This window comes from Thamnophis elegans, chromosome 6 (genome assembly GCF_009769535.1).
Source record: "Thamnophis elegans isolate rThaEle1 chromosome 6, rThaEle1.pri, whole genome shotgun sequence".
NCBI lineage: Eukaryota > Metazoa > Chordata > Lepidosauria > Squamata > Colubridae > Thamnophis > Thamnophis elegans.
Window position 1 is genome coordinate 71,508,804 of NC_045546.1, and position 22,293 is coordinate 71,531,096.

Here is a 22,293-nt window from a genome sequence, read left to right on the forward strand (position 1 = left end):
TGAAGCATTCATTAAAGACTCATGAGTTCCTGGGAGTGGCTTTTCATATTTCTGGCATCTTACTTCTGAATACAAATTTCATATCCAGACACAAGTTTGTCATAAGGGCTCTAATCTGCTGAACTTTTAGATCAAGCAATAAAAATCATTCATTCACATAAGCTTCATGAGCAAGATTGAGAATGCTTTATTTAGCTTGCCAATAACCTCATTAATAACTTCTAAATTAAAAAGTTTTCTTACAGAATTAAGTAGCTACTGCCACCATCTGTTTACGACTAAGTCATGTAAATTTAATAATCTCACAGCATGCTGTATATTGCCAACATAGAAACTGTTTTATCCCAACAGAATGCTTCATAAATAAAGACTTCAACTATCATGTGTTTTCAGTTTGAAATATTTAGTACTGATTTGTTGTATTTTTAATCTATCGCATACTTAACTTCATTATTAAATAACGCATTTAAGTGTTTTTACATCTAGTGACAGATAAAATATGTCAGAATATACACAGCAAAAAGTTATCCATATAATTCTTCTAGCCGTAAAGATAAGAAAAAGAAGGTTCCACATTATTATCAAGATTTGATCAAGATACGCCTGGAAATAGTCAAAGTAGGATTTGTCACATCCTATCACCTCAGTCCAAAACATGTTGACAATAGCACCAACATATCATAGGCCCAAGGACTCTGTTTCACATAAGGTGTTTTTTTTTATAAAAAGTGATTTTATTGAAATTAAAACGTCTTCCTCTCCAAATTCTCTTAACAGAAGTATAGGAAATACTCAGAGACAAATATCTTGATTTGTTACAGAAAAATCAAGTAACTATTTTATGTAAAGTTATTATAATATAATTTTTCAGACTGAGACTTTCTGTTCACGAAATAAATATATATAAATTCCTCAATTTCATGAAATTCATAAAGCTGCTCTTCGGTTATATATGATTTTTAATTGAAAATGTTTATTTACCAAATTATTCAATACTCTGTAAAATAAAAATTCTGAAAAGTGTTTGAAACATCATAAAACTACAAGTACTCAATGTTCCTTTTCTGCATGCATTTACAACATATAAAAGAAATTCGATGCGAAGAGGTTCTTTGGCACAGTAGTTCAAATATGAAAGCCACACCTAACTGAACCAAGTTGACCTACTGTTTGTATGCCAAATGCAATAGGGTGTAGTTTATGTATGAACAACTTGAACAGAGCATTACATCAGTCAACATAATCAAAACAAAATATCGCTTTCTTTTCCATCACATCGTTTGTGTAATTCCATATATCACTAAATGTCTACGCGGTCTCCGAACGCGTTTCAAGGTGCTGGTTATTACCTTTAAAGTCCTACATGGCCTAGGACTCAGATATCTGCGAGACCGTCTTCTACCGCATACCTCCCAATGGCCGATAAGATCTCACAGGGCGGGCCTTCTCCAGGTGCCGTCGATCAGACAATGTCGTCTGGCGGCTCCCCAGGGGAGGGCCTTCTCTGTAGCCGCTCCGACCCTATGGAATGATCTACCCCCAGAGATCCGGATCCTTCCCACTCTCACGGCCTTCCGAAAGGCTACCAAAACCTGGCTATTCCGGCAGGCCTGGGGCTGTTGACCTCATGAATGAGGTTCAGCCCCGCCTAGATTGAGTGCATGAAGTGATCTTTTAATCTGTTTTTCTTCTCTATTTTAAATTCTTTATTTTTTTTAAAATGTATTTCTGTAAGCCGCCCGGAGTCCTTCGGGATTGGGCGGCCTATAAATGTATTAAATACTTAAATACATACTTAAATACTTTTGTTATCAAGCTAGCTCCCTTTATTCTTACAAGGTGAAGATTCCTCTGAGTCAAGGTTGAATACTGGTGATATATTAAAGAAGTTTTCTTAGCAAGATTACAGAACTTGTTTGCTAATATGTCTTTTTATGTAATTTTTTTTTACTAACCTACAACACTGGGTTTACCCAGTGGTCTCGGATTCGCATTCTAACCAGATGAGATCCTATTTAAATTTTTTTTAAGATCAGGGTGGCCATTACCCAGATTGGAATCTCACTGAATTTGGAAAGAGTTTCACTTAAAGCCCAGTTATAGCCTTTTACATCAAGCCACATCAGGATTCAGATGTTAAGCAGACTCAAGCCTGGGTAGTTCTTGAAAAAAAGATTATAATTCATTTATGTGACTAGATTTGGCCTATCCATGTAGTCTTCTTCGTAAAAATTCAAGAGTGGTTTACCATTGCCTTCTTCTATATAGTATGAATTGATGCCTTTGCTGCATCTGACATTTTCCTATATCACTGCTGCCCAAGAATAGATTTCTGCTTGCTTTAAAACTAGGCAGTGAGATGATCTTCACAACTTATGTGATCCTCCTGGGAAACATACATATTTTTGCATGCACCTCTCAGAAACAGCCCGCTACCGCAATCTGTGTGGTTGTTAAGAGTCAACAACAATTTGACGCCACAAAATCAATCAATTAATAAACCTTATTAATCAAAGAATTAAAGAACATGAGCGTGTACTAAAGATTATCTAGTTTAATTCCCTGCAGTTATAAGAAATCTACTATATAACATTCCTGATAATTGATTATCCAGCCTCTTCTCACAAACTTCTGAGGGAACATCACTACTCTGAACAATTCATACCAACAAAAACAGGGAAAATATCATAAAGTAAAACATCTGAAAAGAAAGGTTTTGAAATAGTCCATTTACACATGTAAATATGATCAGATCAACTCCCCATGTACAGAACATCAGCATTAAAAAAAATCTCACAGAGAGATAGAGGAATTATGTTCTTTATTAAGTTGATTGGTCTTAAAATTATAAAACTTTAGAACATCCTAACAGAAATTCAGGGAAAATGCATACATTTTAAGTATGTTGTTCTAAAATTAAGTTTAGTTTTCCTTTTAAAAATATTTAAATATATTTAAATAATTTTTAAAATATTATTTCTCTGTATCTTAATTTTTTTTTCTCCTTATAATTTCAATTTGGGAAAGGCCTCCCTAACAGGGCTTGCTCTGATTAGTCAAGGTTCTTCAAGGACTACAGAAAAGAAATCAATAGCAATAGCAGTTAGACTTATATACCGCTTCATAGGGCTTTCAGGCCTCTCTAAGCGGTTTACAGAGTCAGCATATTGCCCCCAACAACAATCCGGGTCCTCATTTTACCCACCTCGGAAGGATGGAAGGCTGAGTCAAACCCTGAGCCGGTGAGATTTGAACAGCTGAACTGCTGAACTGCAGTCAGCTGAAGTAGCCTACAGTGCTGCATTTAACCACTGCGCCACCTCGGCTCATCAGTATCAATCAGTATGGTAATCAGTCAGTGCTACCCAACTAAAGCCCTAAATATTGTCCTTCCTTCCAAAATAATTTAAATATAACAGCATAGACACTGAATCAAAGTAAAAAAAACTGCTAATGCCATTCAAATGTTAAGAAATTGTTGTATGTTTTGTTTATTTAGTGTCATTCAAGTGTGGTGACTAAATCATAAGTTAGATACACATACCTTACAGTGGTGGGTTCCTAACCAGTTCGCTCGTGCTTGTGTACTCTCACGTGTGCACGCAAGGCTTCTGCGCGGGGGGTGGGTGGAGCCTCCCATCACCACCACTACCGGTTCAGCCGAACTGGGAGCAACCCACCTCTGATACTGTACTCTTGAACAATTTTAACCTATCAATCCCAGTCTCTTTAAAACTGGTCTCTTCTGTCCATTCCAAAAATAGATGCCAGCAAATTTTAATTTATTTCCATCCCCAAAGAGATACAAACATATCTAGCAGTACAGGTAGTCCTCGACTTACGACCACAATTGAGCCCAGAATTTATGTTCTGTTCCCTTATGAAAAGGGAAATCTGGAGGGGAGTAAACGTGAACAGAATCTGTCATGCAGCCATCTGTGTGTGTTATACACACACACAAACACACACACGTACAGAGGGGGAACCTATCTCTTCAGAAAACCCCCCACTAATTGCCAGCCCCACTGCTCAAGCCTTCATCTTAAATAAAAATAATGTGCATATATATTCTGATAGCAAACAGGCTGATGATTGTTTTGTATTCCTAGATAAACCCTTTTCATGGTTTGAAATAGTGTACTAGGTGCGCCTCTTCCCAAGTTTAAGCATTTTGAGTCATTTTTATACATGAAAATTATTTGCTGAATGTGTGCTCTGTAAACGTTATTTTCCATTTAGGACATTGCAGACTAAAAGAGAGATTCAGCACAAATGTGTTTGCCTTTTTTGGAACCCATAGAAGGGCGTGTCTCTCTGATCCTGTGCTTACTTTGCAGTACCTTGGGGAGCTGAAAGAAGTCCTATTGTTTAAACAACTGTAACCACAGCTAAGTGTGAGGTCAGAGTAATAGCCTGTCTTTTTCAGACTCAAAAGAAAGACAGAGGCTTCTGCCAGAATAAGCATGCTTGCCAAGTGTAAGCAAAATTGAATATTCCTGCCAATTCATTTGGGATTTTATCTGTATTGTTCATAAGTGTGAATGACCTAATAAGGGCTGCCCCCTCTTTTAAAATTTCAATTACAGATCCCAGCTGGAAATTTATCTTCTCTGGACACAGTTCCTCTTCTGATTTAGCTTAATTTTTTTTTTTGACAAAGTTGTTTTTGAAGCAGTTAACACTTCAGTGAAAACAAACTCTCCTGAAAATAAAATATCTCAATTCTGAGTTTAATAAGATTATTTTCAAATATGGTTATTTAAGCAGAACTAATTCTAAAAATACCACATCTATTTTTTTCAACAACATGCTGTAATTGTTAAGTCTGTACATTCTCCAAAAACTATTTGAAATAAGTACTTTGGAATTTGCTACATATCTTTCAACAGCCTATCTTTTTTTCTCCTGTGAGTCTATAAAAAGATGTGATCGCATTAATACTTTAACTCATTAATGTGATTCTTAAAGCAGCTGCATCCTTTTTTCAATCACAGAAATCTAAGAAAAAAACAGACTGCTTTATCAAATACCACAAATGTACGATGGCTCTTTAAGGGCTGAAGCACATTTTCCTAAGCGTTTCTGAAACATGCATACTTCTAATTAAGAAGCAGCATTAATAATTGCATCTTCTTTCTCAGATGATAGGAAGACGTAAGATAAATTAAAAAGGGATACTGAAAAGAAAAGCACAAATGCAAAGTTCTTCTTCCTCTTTATTGACGGAGATAACTGTCATTTGCCAAGAATTTGGGGTAGCCCTCCTGTTGACCTCAGATTTGTTGTACTGGATCTAATTCTAATCCTAATTCTAATGAAGGCACATATTTTTTTAAAAGCTATCCACTTTCAGATACTAACGATGAAAATATATGAACATTTAATATGCATAGGATTAAAGCAAGTGCGTCAAACTCTATTTCATTGAGGGCCGCATCAGGGTTGTGTTTGACCTTTGGGGGCTCGGGTGAGCGTGGCTAGGGTGGCTATAGCCATCTTGATGTCACTCATGTTGGTGGTTGGAGTGCTCTGCCAGCAAAAACGGGCTCCCGAGTTCCGTTTCAGCTGCGATGGCCTCCTGCAACTCTCTGCCAGCGGAAACTTAGTTCAATAGAGCCACAATGCATCCTTCCCAAGGTCTGTTTTTGCTGCAGAGGCACTGCAGGCAGGTCCTTCACTGTTTCCAGGGCAGTCCAGATCTAAGCACCCCCGCAGGTTGGATACGGCCCCTGAGCCTTGAGTTTGATACCCTTTGATTAAAGCAGTGGTAGTCAACCTGGTCCCTACCGCCCACTAGTGGGCGTTCCAGCTTTCATGGTGGGCGGTAGGGGTTTGCTGTAACTCTGCTTTATAAATTTTATAAAGTAAAGTTACTTCCCTACTTTATAAATCACCATCACTATGGAACTGGTGGGCGGTTTGAAAATTTTACTACTAACAGATATAAAAGTGGGCGTTAGGTATAAAAAGGTTGACTACCCCTGGATTAAAGCATCAAAGCAGCATTGTTGGAAATCATCAGAATTAATACATAATCTAACCAGATTATAAAAATCATAAAACTGTGAAGTAAATAAAATATTAGTATAATTTGTCTCAGAGTACAATACGTTATGCTATTTCTGTCTATATTTTTGTTTATTTCTAGGGTGAATACTTTCTTAAGTAACAGTATGGAAGCAAAAAATATCTCCCCTTCGTAAAAAAACAAAAAATTGTTTTCTCAGGGTTTTTTTTGTTTTACAAAGCGTGGGTATTTTTTCTTCTATCATGTTTTTTAATAAAATGTTTGCCATAGAAATAAATAAAAATATGACCAATATTATAAGATAATAGCCAATTATAGAACAACTGTTTGGTGCTGTGGTTAGGAATCATGCTAGAAACCAGGTGGCTATAAATTCTAGTCCTGCTGTAAGTATAAAGCCAGCTGAATAACCTTGGCCCAGTCACTCTCTCTCAGCCCTAAAAATGACGCAATGGCACTCCTGAAATCTTGCTAAGAAAACTACAGGGACTTGTCCAGACAATCACCTGGAGTCAGCAATGGTTAGATGGCACTCACAACCCTCAAATAACAGCTGCCAGTATATTTAAAAACATTGCCCTTTTTGTTGGCTAAACCAATCAGTAGCCACCAAATATAAAAGATCCTGCATAGGAACATTTTAATGAAGTTACTATACTTGCATGTAAAACAACATTAAAGATGAAAATGGTGTGATAAAGAAATGAAGGTCTTATTGCCTAAAGGAAACATTACCAAGAGAACTGCTTTGATTTTGAAGGTGCTGAATGTCAGTAAATAATCCTTGAGCATCATAGTTCCTTTTTTGCAAGGACTGTGACTTTTTTGGTCATAGATTTTGAATGGGATTCTGATGTTACTATGGGTATTCCCATAAATGAACAAAAATATAATTGGTATGCTGATGATTAACAGATAATTCAAGTCCTTCAGTCAATAATTCAAATTTTACCCCTAAATAACAAGCTGATGGTTTCCAGAACTCTCTGAATAATTGATGTGATTTAATATTTCACATAATTATGGAAATAGCATGCAATACTTCACATTCCTTAAAATTATAGTTTTACTATATTATATTATGACAGTTTAGTTACAGTTAAACAAAACAGATCATTGAATTCTCACTTTTTTAATGCATAAACCCAGTAATACTCAGTCAAGCAGTTAGTACCTTAACCTTTTTGGGGGGACTATTTTATTTACAAGAATTTACAAATCAAGATATTGATTTGGACCATCTGTGCTATCTACAATACCATCATTGGTGTCCATGGTTTCAGAATTATAAGCAAGTGAGACTATACAGGGATCTAGATTGTCAGGTTAATAAAGGAAGATAGCTTGCCACTACAGAGCTTGGGTCACAAAAGGAAAAATTCAAACTGAGACTTGAAGGATGATACAAATATGAAAAAAAAATATTTAGTTTTGTTCAAAAGAAGAGGAAAAGAAAAGAATCAGTATACCAGCTGTTCAATGAAGATGGCTGGCACACTGGTAAGAAACAGCGAAGGAAAGATAAATCTATTCATATTTCATTCACTCATTTCCAACAAAAAGTTCAGCTGTGTGAAAAAGTCCTGCACGCTTTACGGTTTACGACATTTTTTTGGATAGGCCATTGATTTTATGATATTTTATGCTAACTGCTATGCAAATATTGTTATATTTAAATAAATACTGGTGGTTTTTAAGTGAAAAGCGTAAGTTTTTTGCAATTTGGTGCTGTTTGGATGGGCATTGTGAATTTTCTTGCATGCTTTCAATGCATGCTTAAAATGACTATGAAAACAGATTAACTGATGCTTACCCAGTGGCATACGTGTTGCAATTACTAAGGCTGATGCTAGTGTTCTGTTAACATTTTTATTGTTTGTGGCCCTGAAAAGGACCATTTAGGTAACCAAACATGGTTACTAATATGAAATTGGTCATGAGCCTTTGCACATGATCTTTGGTGGCAATGTGGTGCCAGGCTGCAATAATGGATTCAATCAGCTCCTGCTTGGTCTTCGGATGCTTCTTACAAAATTGTAACCAATCTTGGCCCACAAGTTCTCAATTGGGTTCAAATCTGGGCTCTGAGCTGGCCAATCCAGTAGTCGAACACCATGCTTCTTCGTCCACTGCTGGATGGATTTAGCTCGATGACAAGGAGCATTGTCATCCTGGAAGTAAAAGTCCTTCCCTACAAATTGCTAAGCTGAAGGAAGCATGGTCTTTTCTAGGACTTCAACATACTGCTTGGAATTCATGATTCCATGCACGATTTGTATCCGACCAATACCAGAAGCACAGATAGATTCAGGCAGTATGGCCTAAATTCTTCAGCTGGAAATCTTCTGACATACTTATTACACTGATTCTCAGTAAAGTAGAAATTGCTCTTGTCATTGAAGATGACCTTGGCCCACTATTCGTTGGTCCACTTGGCATACTTCTTGGCCCATGCACGTCGCCGAGAGTGGTGAGCGTCTGTGAGCAAAGGTTTACTTCGAGCCCTGCAGCCTTTGAGCCCTCTGGCAAGCAGTCTGCGACACACTGTGCTTGTGCACACTTTTATATCACGTTTCACCCTAAATTCTTGTAATCTGAGGTGAGGTGAACTTCCTGTCAGCCATCGAAATGTGTTGCAGAGCCCGATCTTGCCATTTTGTCGACTTTCTTGGTCTTCCAGAGCAGAGCCTGTCATCAGCTGAACCAGTTATTTGGTATTTTTCAACCACTCTGCACACTGTGGTGCGATGGCATTTCACTCTCTTGGCTATTTCTGTAGAAGAGTAACCCTCTTTATGAAACACAATGATGTGATGCCCCTGCTCAGTACTGGTGAAAGCAAAGCCTTCATCCTTGCCTGCAGCCAGAGCTAAATTAAATTTCTCAATGTTTTTCATGCCTATTTATAGTCACAACATTGATTGACTTATAGATTTAGCTTCTGTGCATTTTGATTGGTCAGCCAAAGCTCGCTGCTGATTGGCTACGTTCGATCCTAACATTCTCGAAAATTCAAGTTGTGTTTGTTTTAGCACATAAACTCACTCAAAACCTTTAAAAAACTTTGGTTATATTAATAAAAATTATGCATTTCAATCCAACTACAGAAATTTTCATCGAAGTACTAATTTTGCATGGTTTCTATGAGTGAAAAGTTGATTAAACATGTAAATACAGCTTAAAACTGAAAGCATGCAGGACTTTTTCACACAGCTGTATGTAAACTGTGAATATCAGAAAATATGGAGATCAACATAAAGAAACAGAGATGTGATTGCATGACTATAATTGGAGTGCTTGACTTGCAAGAGCCGAGGTGGCGCAGTGGTTAAATGAAGCACTGCAGGCTACTTCAGATGACTGCAGTTCTGCAGTTCGGCTGTTCAAATCTCACCGGCTCAGGGTTGACTCAGCCTTCCATCTTCCGAGGTGGGTAAAATGAGGACCCGGATTGTTGTTGCGGACAATATGCTGACTCTGTAAACCGCTTACAGAGGGCTGAAAGCCCTATGAAGCGGTGTAAAAGTCTAACTGCTATTGCTATTGCTAATTATGAGATTGCAGCAAATTGCAGTTATGTGATCACACTTTCTGATATCCCATGCCAGCTTCCCACAAGCAATGTCAATGTGGAAGCAGCAGGAAGTCAGGATCACAAAATCCTCACTTAACAATCTGAACAGTCCTTAACAATGGTAATCAGAGCGGCAGGCATTATTGTTGCTAAGCAAAATGGCCATTTGATGTGGCATTACGAGTGCATTGCTTAGCAAGAATAATTCAGAGAAATTCCAATCCCAATTGCCACTGTAACCCAAGGAGTAACCTACATGTATCTAATCTGCTACAGCAAGAATACTCTTCAGTTACAAATGAATGTAGTAACTTATAACATTAAATTGAATCATCTTGACTCAAGAGGTGGGTTACTCCCAGTTCGGGCGAACTGGTAGTAGCGGTGGTGGGAAGCTCCGCCCACCCGCACGGACGTTTCCGTGCAGAAGCATTGCACGCCAGCGAGCACATGCGAGCACACGAATGAACCGGTAGTAAAAAAAATGGAAACCCACTACTGTCTTGACTTGATTTACATTTGCTTGACAAAAAAGAATCTATTCTGACCAGTGTGGTTAAGAGTAGAAAAAAATGATGAATATTTAAAAGAGGATAAAAATCAGGTTCTTGGGAGGCAGAAACTCTTGCCCATGTATTCCTACATGAACCTTAAATAGTATTTCAATTTACAATTATTTCTCTTATTTGCTCTCCATAATTGTTTCCAGATTTGAGTGTGATACAGGTACATTTTATGTTATTTTTTAAGGGATGTTAACTCTTCATTCACATTCTGGGTTTCAAAATACCTTTATTAAGCCATACAAATGTGCAAAGTTTGACTTAGCTTTCTGTTCTACTGTTGCATGATAATTTTTTGGATAATGGTTTTTCTATAACAATTTATTTTCCTTTTATTTGTAATGGAGGTTAAAGTCTATACAGGTAATCCTCAACTTATGACTCCAACTGGGAACAGAATTTCCACTGCTAAGCAAGATGGTTGTTAAATGAGTTGCACCCAATTTTGCGACCTTTTTGCCATGATTGTCAAACGAATCACTGCAGCCAGCTGGGAAGGTCACAAATGGTGATCATCTAACCAGGGGACAGTGCAATCATTTTAAATAGATGCAGGTTCCAAAGTGCCCAAATTTTGCTCTCAGTGGAAATGCTGTGAAAGTTCTAAGTTTGAGGACCAGGCATAAGTCACTTTTTTCAGTGCTGTTGTGACTTCAAGGGTTACTAAACAAATGGTTGTAAGTTGAGGACTACCTATAATAAAGTTCAGCTTCAAAAATATTATATGTGAAAGTTAGAATCAATTATTTATTTTTTAGCTCAGATAATGTAAGTGAAATGAATGTAACGGGTTTCTACTTATTAGGCTTCTCGCTTCATTTGAAGTTATATTTACTGTGATATTTTTATACAATTGTTTTTACTAGCAATGTTATCTTGAATTACTTCGTTTATTATTCCCTTTTGAAATGAAAATTCATTTGTTCTCTTTAGTTTGAAATTATTCTCTTTTGTTGCTGTTTTCTAGCTTTTTAGACGATGGATGTGGAATGTTTCCTATATATCTGCCTACCTTGATCCTGTCCATTGCTGTACCTGACGAAGTAGTGTTAATATTACATATACTTATTCATTAGCCTAGTGTTGCTACTTTGTTCTTCAATTAGAACCGAGGTGGCACAGTGGTTAAATGCAGCACTGCAGGCTACTTCAGCTGACTGCAGTTCGGCTGTTCAAATCTCACCGGCTCAGGGTTGACTCAGCCTTCCGAGGTGGGTAAAATGAGGACCCGGATTGTTGTTGGGGGCAATATGCTGACTCTGTAAACTGCTTAGAGAGGGCTGAAAGCCCTATGAAGCGGTATATAAGTCTAACTGCTATTGCTATTGCTAATTAACTTTTACAAAATGTTAATATTGCATATCACATTAAAGCCAAAGATTAAAATAAATTTTCTCAGAAAAGATGAACATTTGATCTCAATTAATTTTACCATACTACATTCTAAAGGCTGTAGTTTTTTATTAGCGCAAAAACTACAGCAATAATACACGGCAATCTTTAGCACAAGTTAGCAATTCTTTGAACGTACGTTAATTAAAATAATTGTAAAGGTTTTCCACCAGTTTTTAAAAGAAGTTAACAGTATTTCTTTTTCTAGTATGCTGAATTCTTACTTATTTCAAACATACACAGGACTTACATCTATTTTTGACTAAAGATGTATACATGCGCCCCTTTCCACGTCTACCAGTGTAATTAACAGCAAGCTTTTGCTTTCTCTATTCAACATTTGCCGTAAACAGACCAAGGAGACCTATATTTTGCGGCTCTTAATTATGAATCTTGACTAGGCTACATTACTGAACAAGCGTGTAACGCACAGATTTGTGCAACGTATCTTAGACATTCAACACAAAGCCGGAGCATCGGTACCATCCTAGAGAAGTCTGGAGACCAAATGCTTGCTAACACTTTCTCCCTAAACCTCTCCCGCTGCAAAGCACCCTCTTCCCGGCCGCTCGGAAGCTCCGCTCCGAGGACTATTTCATATTTCCTTGGCCGGTCAGGCTTCCAAATCCCCCGCCAGCCAATCCAACCTACCAGGGTAAGAGGCGGGAGGCTTTTCTTAGGCCTGGAGAATTTAGCAAAGAGCCTTCCGCGCCCAGTCTGGAACGGTTACATGATGCAATCTCCCTCGCAGGCCGAAAGGCAAGATTTGGGGCAGACCCCCATCTTGCTTTCGGCCCACATCCCAGAGACTCAGCGCCACAAGCGGGCAGCCTTCGACCTCGGGCGTCTCGTCAGGCATTCAGAAGTAAGGCACCCGGCGGCGGCCGTCAGAGGCCGCCTTTTGTCTCCGGGCTGGAAGGCTCCCGGGCAGCAGCTTCCTCCTTCCTTGCTCGGCTACGACTTGAGGGATCGGACGCGCTAAGGTCGGCACGCGCAACCCCTTACCTGGTGCCTGTCTCGCGCCGCTGCCGTAGCCCCGGGACGAGGCAGAATGGAATCAAGGCAGCGCCGGGGCTTCCCCGCCTCGGCAATCTCACTGTGGGTCGGGGAGCGGGACCAAGCGGGTCCCCCCACCACCCCGAGTGAAAGCTGCATGAGCCAATGGGCAAGCTAAATTGAGGGAGGGGCGGGGCCGAGAGAACAAAGGAGGGAGGGGGCAGCCCTGAAGAAAAAGTGGTGGTGGGTCTTCTTCGGTACAGCCCTCCTCCATCCACACGGAGACTGGAGACGCCCTCCAAGCGCTAGACGTTGCCTGGGATGCGGCCGCCGCGCCGCGCCCCCTTCTCAAGGCGAGCGGGGGGGGGTCTCCTAACCCCTACAACGGGCCCAGGAAGCCGGGAATGAGACACAAGCGTGGCTCCGAAACTCAGGAAGTCCCGGCGTCTCCAGTGGTTTTAGTTAGAAGCTGCTGCTCCGCCTTGTCTTGCAGGATGATCCGAGGCTGAGATGGGAGCCAGAAATTCAACCGGAGTAGATGTTGGGAGACGAGGTTGCCTTTCAGTCTCGCTGCTGAGATGACAGAAGTAATGTAAAAAATAATTGCATATAGTGACCATTTTATATTAGAAAGATCTTTGTATATTAAACGGACCAATGATGATGTAATGAACAATTGATATACATATGATATGAAATACTTAATCACTATATGGATTAATAATTAGAAACTATTCTTGGAACTCTGGTTGATTGGCGACATTATGGTCAATTGAAAATATGAATGTATATTATAAACTAATGGGAATTCTTTGTCTTAATTTCTGCTCTTTCTCCTTGGAGATAGGTGATATTATAATACTTTAAAGACTCATTGTTATTTGATAAGAGAATTATGAATTCAAGGAAATAAGGGTTATTATAAATGAAAGAATATTAATGGTAATTTGAACACATAATGCTCAAAGACAGCGAAATATCCAGTTATGGTTAATGCAAAACCAGTGATGTTAATTTTAATCTTAAGAACTGATGCACAAAAGCTTGTAACCAAAAGATATGCTTGATGAAATGGAGGAAAGTTGTTTTTTTTTCTCTTGCTTTGTTTGTATGTGTTGCTTTGTTTAAAAAGAATAAAAATATATTAAAAAAAAGAAGTAATGTAAAAAATCGAAAAACAATTCCAAGCACTGATCGGCCGCATCTCTATTTGTTCAAAGCTTTCAAAGCTTGTTCTCATATGGGGGTTACACATCTGCCCCCACAATTTATCAAATCCCTCCTTGATTTAAATGTGTCCTAAATCAAGTAGCTCCAGGATTTTCCTGATTGCCCAAAGCCACGTTTAGGCAGAAGTGCTTGCTTTTTTATTTATTTATTTATTTGAAGAATTTTATGTTCTTGCCTGAGGAAGTTAGGTAAAACAAAGGATTTCCCCACAAGCAGCTGCTTTCCAGTTCCCCCACTCAGTTTACCCACCATCATTAAAAGTGCACCTTTTGATAAATTTGGCTTTAGTGTGGAAATGGCTGGCTAAAGCCTTAGGGTAAAGTGGAATGGGCAAGGTTGTTCTGTTCTGTTGCCATCAACAGAATAGCAACCTCTGTAATTCAGATATGTATCTTCTAAAGATGCTGAGTGATAGTGAAGCATGAACCTCTACCAATAGATGCTTTCAATGTACATTCATGTTGTAAATTTCAGGTGAAATATGACTTGTTATATCCTAAAAAAAAATCAAGGAGCTTAGAGTAGGGTATGTGTTGTGGCCAGGGGTGGGTTTCTCGCCCCGTTCCAACCGGTTCGGTTGGAATGGGGCTGGCGGCGTCCTCGTGCACGCGCGCGGTGCTCCAGCTGCTCCTGGACGATCGCGCAGGCGCTGTATGCGTCCTGCGCATGCGTGGAAGCGCAGAACTCGTCAAAACTGGGTAAGGACTGCGGGCGGGCGGGCGTGCCCTTCGCCGTTCCCGGAAGTTACTTACTTCCAGGTTCGGCAACCAACCGGTTCGCAGGGACCACCGCGAACTGGTTGAAACCCACCCCTGGTTGTGGCCCAGCAGGAGCCGTTGGAGCTGCTACCAGACTCCAACAGCGAGGGGCCCGATGAGTCGGCTCTGGAGGATGTGGAGGACCCTGGACAGGATTCCGACTCCAAGCAGGGCGTAGAGAGGCTGGTTGGCCACCAGGAGGCACCTGAGCCTTGGACCAGTAAGGAGGAGACAAGGGAGAGTGAGACGGAAGCCAGTAGTGAGTTGTTCCTGGATGCACGCCATCAAAGAGCTAATAGGCGTCAGGAACAATTACGCAATTACAGGAGGTGATTGCACTCAGCTGGTGGTCATTAGGCTCCTCTCCAGACTATAAAAAAGCTACTTGTGCACACGCCCCTCTTTGCAGAAGTCAACGCAGGATTGAATGTCAGAGGACGTTACTGTGAGCGTGGCAGGCTGGATTGCTGCCAAGCCTTATCTGTGTTTATTGCTGCCTGAGTTTGTCTGAGTTGCTGCCAAGGTCCTTATCTGTTTGTTATGCTTTGCTTTCAATCACCGTGGTTTTGGTTTCTTGCTATTAAAGTACATTCCAGTTAAGCTTGTCTCGGCAGTCATTACTGGACGGAGGAGGGGGTCAGAACAGGTATGAATCCAATTAATTCATTCACCCTCATCCTACAGATATTCACCACTATTGCAAATTCAATAAATATATAAAATTGACTAGAAAGAAAGCTGGCATATAAAAAAGGAATTTACTATAAAAAGCATTCTTTTGTATACTACAGCTATAATAAAAGTAGTCATTTTGATAACCCATCAATAGTGGAGATTTTGGGGTGAAAAGAAAGTGGAAGTTCTATCTTTGCGGTGAGGCGGAATCACAGAAATATGTAATAGCTGAACAGTGAAGCAGGCCTAAAGATGAAAAATCTAGATGTAAACAATCACAAAGCTCTTCTAATCTCACTTGGGAGAGAAGTCTAATCCATACAATTACCTCACGATGCCATAATTCATCTTCCATTTCAAGAACACAGGTCTGCAACACTTATCCCAGGGTTAGCCTACAATAGAGTCATCCTTGAGAATGGTTCTTGTCTCCCACAGCTAAAAGGGGGTTTCCTTCAAAGCATAGTCTCACAGGAGTTTAACCCTAGGTAGCCAATTGAACTGCTACTTTTAAGTTCCTCATCCAATTCCCCTCTCCTGAGAGGAGATCTGGAAGAGGAAATTCCATGCAAATGGCTATTTCACTGAGTTATGTGATTGGGAAAGATGCAACCACGCTCTCTTTCTGCTCTCCTTTTTCATTATTTTTCAGCCTATGCTTGTGTGTGATGTGCATCTTTTCCTGAACAAAGGCAACAAGGGCATTGGATCATGCAAATTAATATCTACATCAAGAGACAGTGGTTGTTGGTCATCCAAACCTTCAGGTGTCTGTGGAGATTCTTGGTCATCTATGTCATGGTTGTCCAAAAGATGCTTTTTTAAAGGCAACTGGACTTTCTTTGTTTTTTTCTCTTGAAGACATTTTGCTTCTCATCCAAGAAGCATCTTCAGTGAACTGAAGGGATATTTATCAAAGAGGAGCTGCTGGGATGACAGTGAGACAGTCCTGGAGACAGTGCAGCTTTTGCCATATCTCCCCACTCCCTCTTCCCCCCCCCCCCCCGACAGGCAACAACATATTTTAAATGGCGACAGGAGAAACAATAGAAATATTGGCCTTGTGCACTCGGGGCTGCTATGTTCCATGGGTGATTGTTGATTAATTATATGACACTATTGGTAGTATGCATAGGTCCAAATCTGTGCTGTTTAAAAACCTTACACTTCGACTGCTGCAAGCAGTGGAAGTGTTGGCATTTTCAGCAATAATCTCCTTCAGCAATATAATTCGTTCATCATCTGTATGGTGAATAAAAGACTCTTCTTCCAGTGCAGGGCTACTGCCTCTTCTTTCTACACAACTTTGCCAACCAGACATTGCTGCAAGATTGTTTATGTGTGGGATGAAAAAAGAATCACATGAGGAAAAGTTGGAGGAAGGGAACAAAGCAGGGGTGGGTTCCTGCCAGTTCTAACCTCTTCTATAGAAGAGGTTCCACAAATCTACAGTGCCGTTTAGAACTGGTTCCAGCTCCCTCCCCCTGCCCTTCCGCACATCGTCAAGATGAAGAGCGAGAGGAGGAATTCTGGGAGTTGAAGTCCACAAGTCTTAAAGCTGTCAAGTTTGAACACCCCTGGGTTTTTTTTCTAAAGGGTTAGGGGTGCGAGGGTCTTATAACTTGACAGCTTTAAGACTTGTGTGCTTCAAATGTCAGTTTCTGAGCCAACATTTTGGTTGCTAAGCAAGAGCGTTGTTAAGTGAGTTTCACCACATTTCACAAGTTGGCCACACCCACCCGGTCACATGGCTGGCAAGCCGCTCCCACAAAGCAAGCCACACCTTCAGAAGAGGTTCTAAAAAAAATTTGAAACCCACCACTGGAACAAAGGAACAAAGAAGTTTAAAGACACCTTGCGTTGCATGGCAGGAAAAGACAGAGATGGTGAATTCTGAAGCATTTCGATGACAGAAGTGCATAGCTTTTAAAATGGAAAGTCCAGGCAGTAATGTAGACAAATGCTTTGTCTGTTCCTCTGACTTCTGCCTGGTCCAATGCCATGGTGAAAGTGTCTCTCCTTGAGGAAGAGCATGGTAAACACCCCTAATTGGTCAGCTGTCCTGAATCCATCTGTGAGCACACCTGTACTGCCAAGGTTAACTCCTTATGCATTGTGCAGATCTTAGCATGTGATAAACTTATGGGTCCTTTTTAAACCTAATCTCTGATACTACAGACTGCCACTGTTGAACTGGTGGTATTCTGTATCTGCATGCGTCTGATCCCAGAATGCAATAAAAGTTTATGGATGAGCTTCTTATCCTGCCTGTTTTGATGTTGAGAGTGGTGACTGTGACACCTGCTATTCTTCTTTGAGCAGCCATTGCTCATATGCACTACTGGTAGGTTGATGCAGAGAGGTGGTCATGCAACCAGCAATGTGTTGTTTTCTGACCAAATACACACCAGTCACACATAGCTGTATCTAACTGGGGAAGAGTGGCACTCCCTTTGTCCACCCCTAGAACCTATTTGGCTATTTTTAAAGTGCACTCATGCTATTCATGACTGTTAAAATAACTGCTTCACTGTACCCTCCAGGTGGGTCAACAGAACAGATTGTCAGAGTGTAGAATTTTATCTGCGTTCCTTTATACACTTTGCTTGATTACAGTACTACAAGCTGCCAAACCCCAGATATATTAACGGTCAGGAATTGCCCGGAATGCGAACAGTTTATACGTACAATCCAGAATTACATTGCTGACAGAAATGCACCCTCTGCACTGAGATGAATTGTATTTCATGCTTTCCGAGTATGCATCACATACTTTCATGCAACAGCTTTTTAACTTGCTTGCCCAATTTCTTTCAATCCTTGCCTCTAGTTGGCATTAAATACCTCTCCTGTCATCCCCCCACTTTGTTTTGACCCTACAGAAGCACACTAATATCAGGCCAGGTGAGAATGAATGGTTCAACATCATCCTTTCACTTTCTGTCTCAAAAGGATGTCTTTTGATTCATGCTTCAGTACCGTAACCACAAGTACTCTGATGCAGCATAAGGAGTGGGAAGTGTATTAACTGGGATAGCAACACATAGTCATGAGAACAGGACATGAGAGAGAGAGAGAGATCAGCCAAGTAAAACGCCTTAGCCACACACATCTTCCCTATGTCATGGAACCACAAGGACTGGTGTTTAAGTTACAGCCTCCCTGTCATGTTCTGTCCATTCCAGGAACATCTGCAAGAAGAACTCAGTTTCCTGTGTCTGCCAGATGTGACCCAACCCTAGCAGCCAGTGTCCATGGGAATTGCAGAGCAGGATGAGTGTTGCTCCCTGGTAAATTGGCTGACAAAGGGGCACAGCAACCCCTGGTGAACCCTTTTGTAACAGCAAGTAAAGATTATGAAGTGGATTGGAATGGATTTATACAAATTATTGTCTTGTTTATCAAAAAAATGTGAACTCCCATGTTTTTAAAGATGAAATCATGGGGAGAGGTATTTGTCTAATTGGATAGTCCTTGCATTTCTGAATTTATTGGTCTAGCATTGCAAAATGTTTGAGCTACAGTGCTCTAATGAAATCAGCAACATCCCATAGCTACTGCCAGCAAACATTATTTCTGTGGGATGCACATTGGTTGATAAACTTTTAAATGTCTCAAGGATGTTTCTCATAAGCACAAAGAGAATTGAGTAGGTTGACTTCAGGATCACAAAACAGTTCTCAAGTACAGCTGTTATACTATTATTTCTTTCTTTCCTTTAATCATACCAAATATCCTCTCTTAAATTATAATAGTAATACATATTTGGGAAAGAATACATCCTTTAAATAAATAAGGACTTGGAACTGCCAACCAATAATGTATGTGCCTGAAATCGCTGAGTAAAAATAATAAGTTGTAAATATGTTCTTATTGTATTGTCGTAAAAGGAGTAGTTTTATTTCAACTGCTACATGGTGCCAATTTAGGCCCATGTAACTCCTTTGGTCCCTTAGAAAAGATTAAGACCAATTTTCTTTTAAGTCCCCTGTTGTGTCTCAAACCCAACTTCTTTAGAAGTTGTGGATTCTTCATCACTGAAGAGATTGGCCTATACCATTTCAGACAAATGGCTGATAGATAGCAATAGCAGTTAGACTTATATACCGCTTCATAGGGCTTTCAGCCCTCTCTAAGCGGTTTACAGAGTCAGCATATTGCCCCTCAACAATCCGGGTCCTCATTTTACCCACCTCGGAAGGATGGAAGGCTGAGTCAACCCTGAGCCGGTGAGATTTGAACAGCCGAACTGCAGAACTACAGTCAGCTGAAGTAGCCTGCAGTGCTGCACTTAACCACTGCGCCACCTCGGCTCCTCGGATAGAGTCTCCTGCTTCAGTGTAGGGTTGGATTAGAAGACTTCCAAGCAGTGATGTGCGGTGAGGTTTATGGCTGGTGAGGCAGCAATTGTTTTAGACTTCTGGACTTCAACTTCCAGAATTCCACAGCCAGGCATGTTCAGTTCCAATTTAAAGCGACAGCATTTGTTTTTCTCCTTTGCTAAATAACTTTCCTTCTTTTGTTTTCTTTTTCTTCTCCCTTCCCCTCCTTCCTCCCTCTCTCCCCCCTCTCTCAAACACACACGCACACAAAGTTGCACCAGGAGGATGAAGTTTGAATTCCTCCCCCTCCCTCCAACCCACACGTACCTTTTCCAGCTGTTTCAGAGGGGATTTCAACTTTGCTCTTGCCTGTCATCAAGAAAAGAAAAAAAATGTAAAAGGAAAAAGGCAAGCACTGAGGTCAGGCTGGGCTAGTTGCTGCCAGAGTCACCATGGGTGACTCTGCTTAACTGTTTAAAAAAGCCTCTAAAAAAACGCCCTCTACAGGAGGCGGCAGGAGAACGACGGGCCTCATCTACGTCAGGAATTTTTTGGCTTTTAACCCTTGCTTAACTCTGCTCGAGTGATCGTAAAAAGTCACACTAGATGAAGCATATCATTCTCCTGCCGCCTCCTGTAGAGGGTGCTTTTTTAGAGGCTTTTTTAAATAGTTAAGCACTAAGCAGAGTCATCCATGGTGACTCTGGCAGCAACTAGCTCAGCCTGACCTCAGCTCTTGCCTTTTTCCTTTTACATTTTTCTTTTCTTTTCATGATGACAGTGGTGAGGCTCTGCCTCCATTGACTGCACGTCCCTGCTTCCAAGGTCTCTTCCAACTCTGTTACAGTACAATGTATTCTGTTATTCCGAATCCACTTGACAAGAGGTGTTTATGTTTATACTGTAAAAGTCAAAGACTCCTCATCTTTCTAATGGATTAAGCAAAGGCTTCTCTGTCTCACATGACTCAGTGTATTCCTACAAAGATGTATATAATGTATGGGGAACCCTGTGCCGATGAGCTTTCATTATAACTTGCAGCTACATGTCTTCATTGCTGTGTTGAAAGAAATGTCCTTTTGGGTTCAGCTCCAAATGGGGAAGAAGACACTGGAGACATGGAGGCTGCTTGGAAAGATGGTTTATTGTTGGACAGGGCCACATGGCTTGAGCCCTGTACAGAAAAGATGATCACATGCTTCAATGTTGGTGGAGAAGAAGAGAAGGGCTGAGGAAGGGGCTTGCTAGGCTTTTTATACCCTGTTTAGTCCCACCTCTCTGTTTCCTGTTCCTGTGTAAGAAATGTATTCTGACTGGTTGTCAGACTCCCATGTGGCCATGCAGGGGGCTACTCTCTAGGCTGTGATGAGTTCTCAGTTGCCTTGTGGTCAGTTGAGTAATATCCCTTCCCCCTACAGCTGCAGTGAGGAGAAGTCTTTATTATGTAAAGTGGGCTAGCTTGGCCATCTTAATGGCCCATTAGCTGGGGATGGGCAGAAAGCTATAGGCAACTATTCTGTCTTTTAAAACATGTTTCTTTTCACATCCAGAGAAATATTCTGCCTTTTCAATATTTCCTAGGATATTTCATTTTTCTGGGAGAGGGCTGGATGATAACTTCCCACAGCTGGGCCACTCTGAAGGGAATTGATCAGTTAAACCAAGTCATCTGGTAATAATTTTATTCCATAGAGAGATTAAAGGCCAGTATAATCTGGTAGGTATAAAGGCAAACATTGTTGTTTACCTACATAGACAATAAAGCATTGTCTTGATAAAGCACCCACTTGATTGAACAGTGCTGCTTATGTCCCTATCTGATGTTGTGGTCACCACATAATTATAAGTACTTTTGCTAGGTCATCTAGAAGTTGCAGTGGATTGAGGATATGAAAATCCAAAATGAGCTAAGACAGACAAGGATTTACTAGTCCTTAACAAATCCCCTAAAATACTTGCCTGCAGACTATTGTTGGAAGAAATGTCCTTCTGGGTTCAGTTCCAAGTGGGGGAAAAGACACTGGAAACATGGAGGATGGTTTAATGGTGGAGAGGATCACATGGCTTGAGTTCCTGAAAAGAAAAGGAGGATCACATGCTTCCAGATGTGAAGAGGTTTCCAGAGGTGAAGAAGAAAAGAGAGAGAGATGCTGGAAATCCCTGATTTTATGTACTCTCTGAGCTTTGATCTTGATCTCGTATTCTGATTGGTTGTCAGACTCCCATGCAGCCATGCAGGGGCAGCTCTCTAAGGTGTGTTTTGAGTCCATGTTTGGTTGCCTGCTGGCTGATGTAATTTTCCCAGGTGCCTTGTGGTGAGTTTCTGTGGAAGGCTAATCCTACATTTGTTATGTAGAGTAGACTAGCTCAGGCTTTAATGGCCCATTGACAAAGATGGGGGCTATTAAGAGTGAGTCTGTTTCCTGCCTAAAACATGCTTCTCCATTTCTTATCCAATATTATAATATTCTGCCTTTTCAATATTTCCCAGGATATTTCATTTTTTTTAAGGAGAGGGGTGGGTTTTAACTTCCTACACTATCTATACTCATTTATTCCAAATTTCTTTGAGCATTCAGCGCAGCTTGTTTCAATGTTTTTTCCTCAGTAATTTTAGAGGGAAGGTATAATAATATATCAGATCCCCAAAGAATATGTTCTTGTAAAGTGGGGAAGTTGAATCAATTCAACATGGTCTTTTAAGTTAAATTGGATAAGATTAATTCAGCTCTATTTCAAAGTTGACAAGGTCACT

The 22,293-nt window shown here is 40.4% G+C and overlaps 1 protein-coding gene across 1 annotated transcript in view; it reads right to left on the reverse strand.

Annotated features, from left to right (window-relative positions):
• The window catches only part of AFAP1 (actin filament associated protein 1), a 60,455-nt gene extending 47,728 nt beyond the window's left edge, over nt 1–12,727 (reverse strand). Inside the window, exon 1 of the mRNA XM_032219147.1 lies at nt 12,563–12,727. The gene's annotated coding sequence lies outside the window, so the exon portion shown is untranslated. The remainder of the gene's footprint in view (nt 1–12,562) is intronic.
• Nucleotides 12,728–22,293: the final 9,566 nt, after the last annotated feature.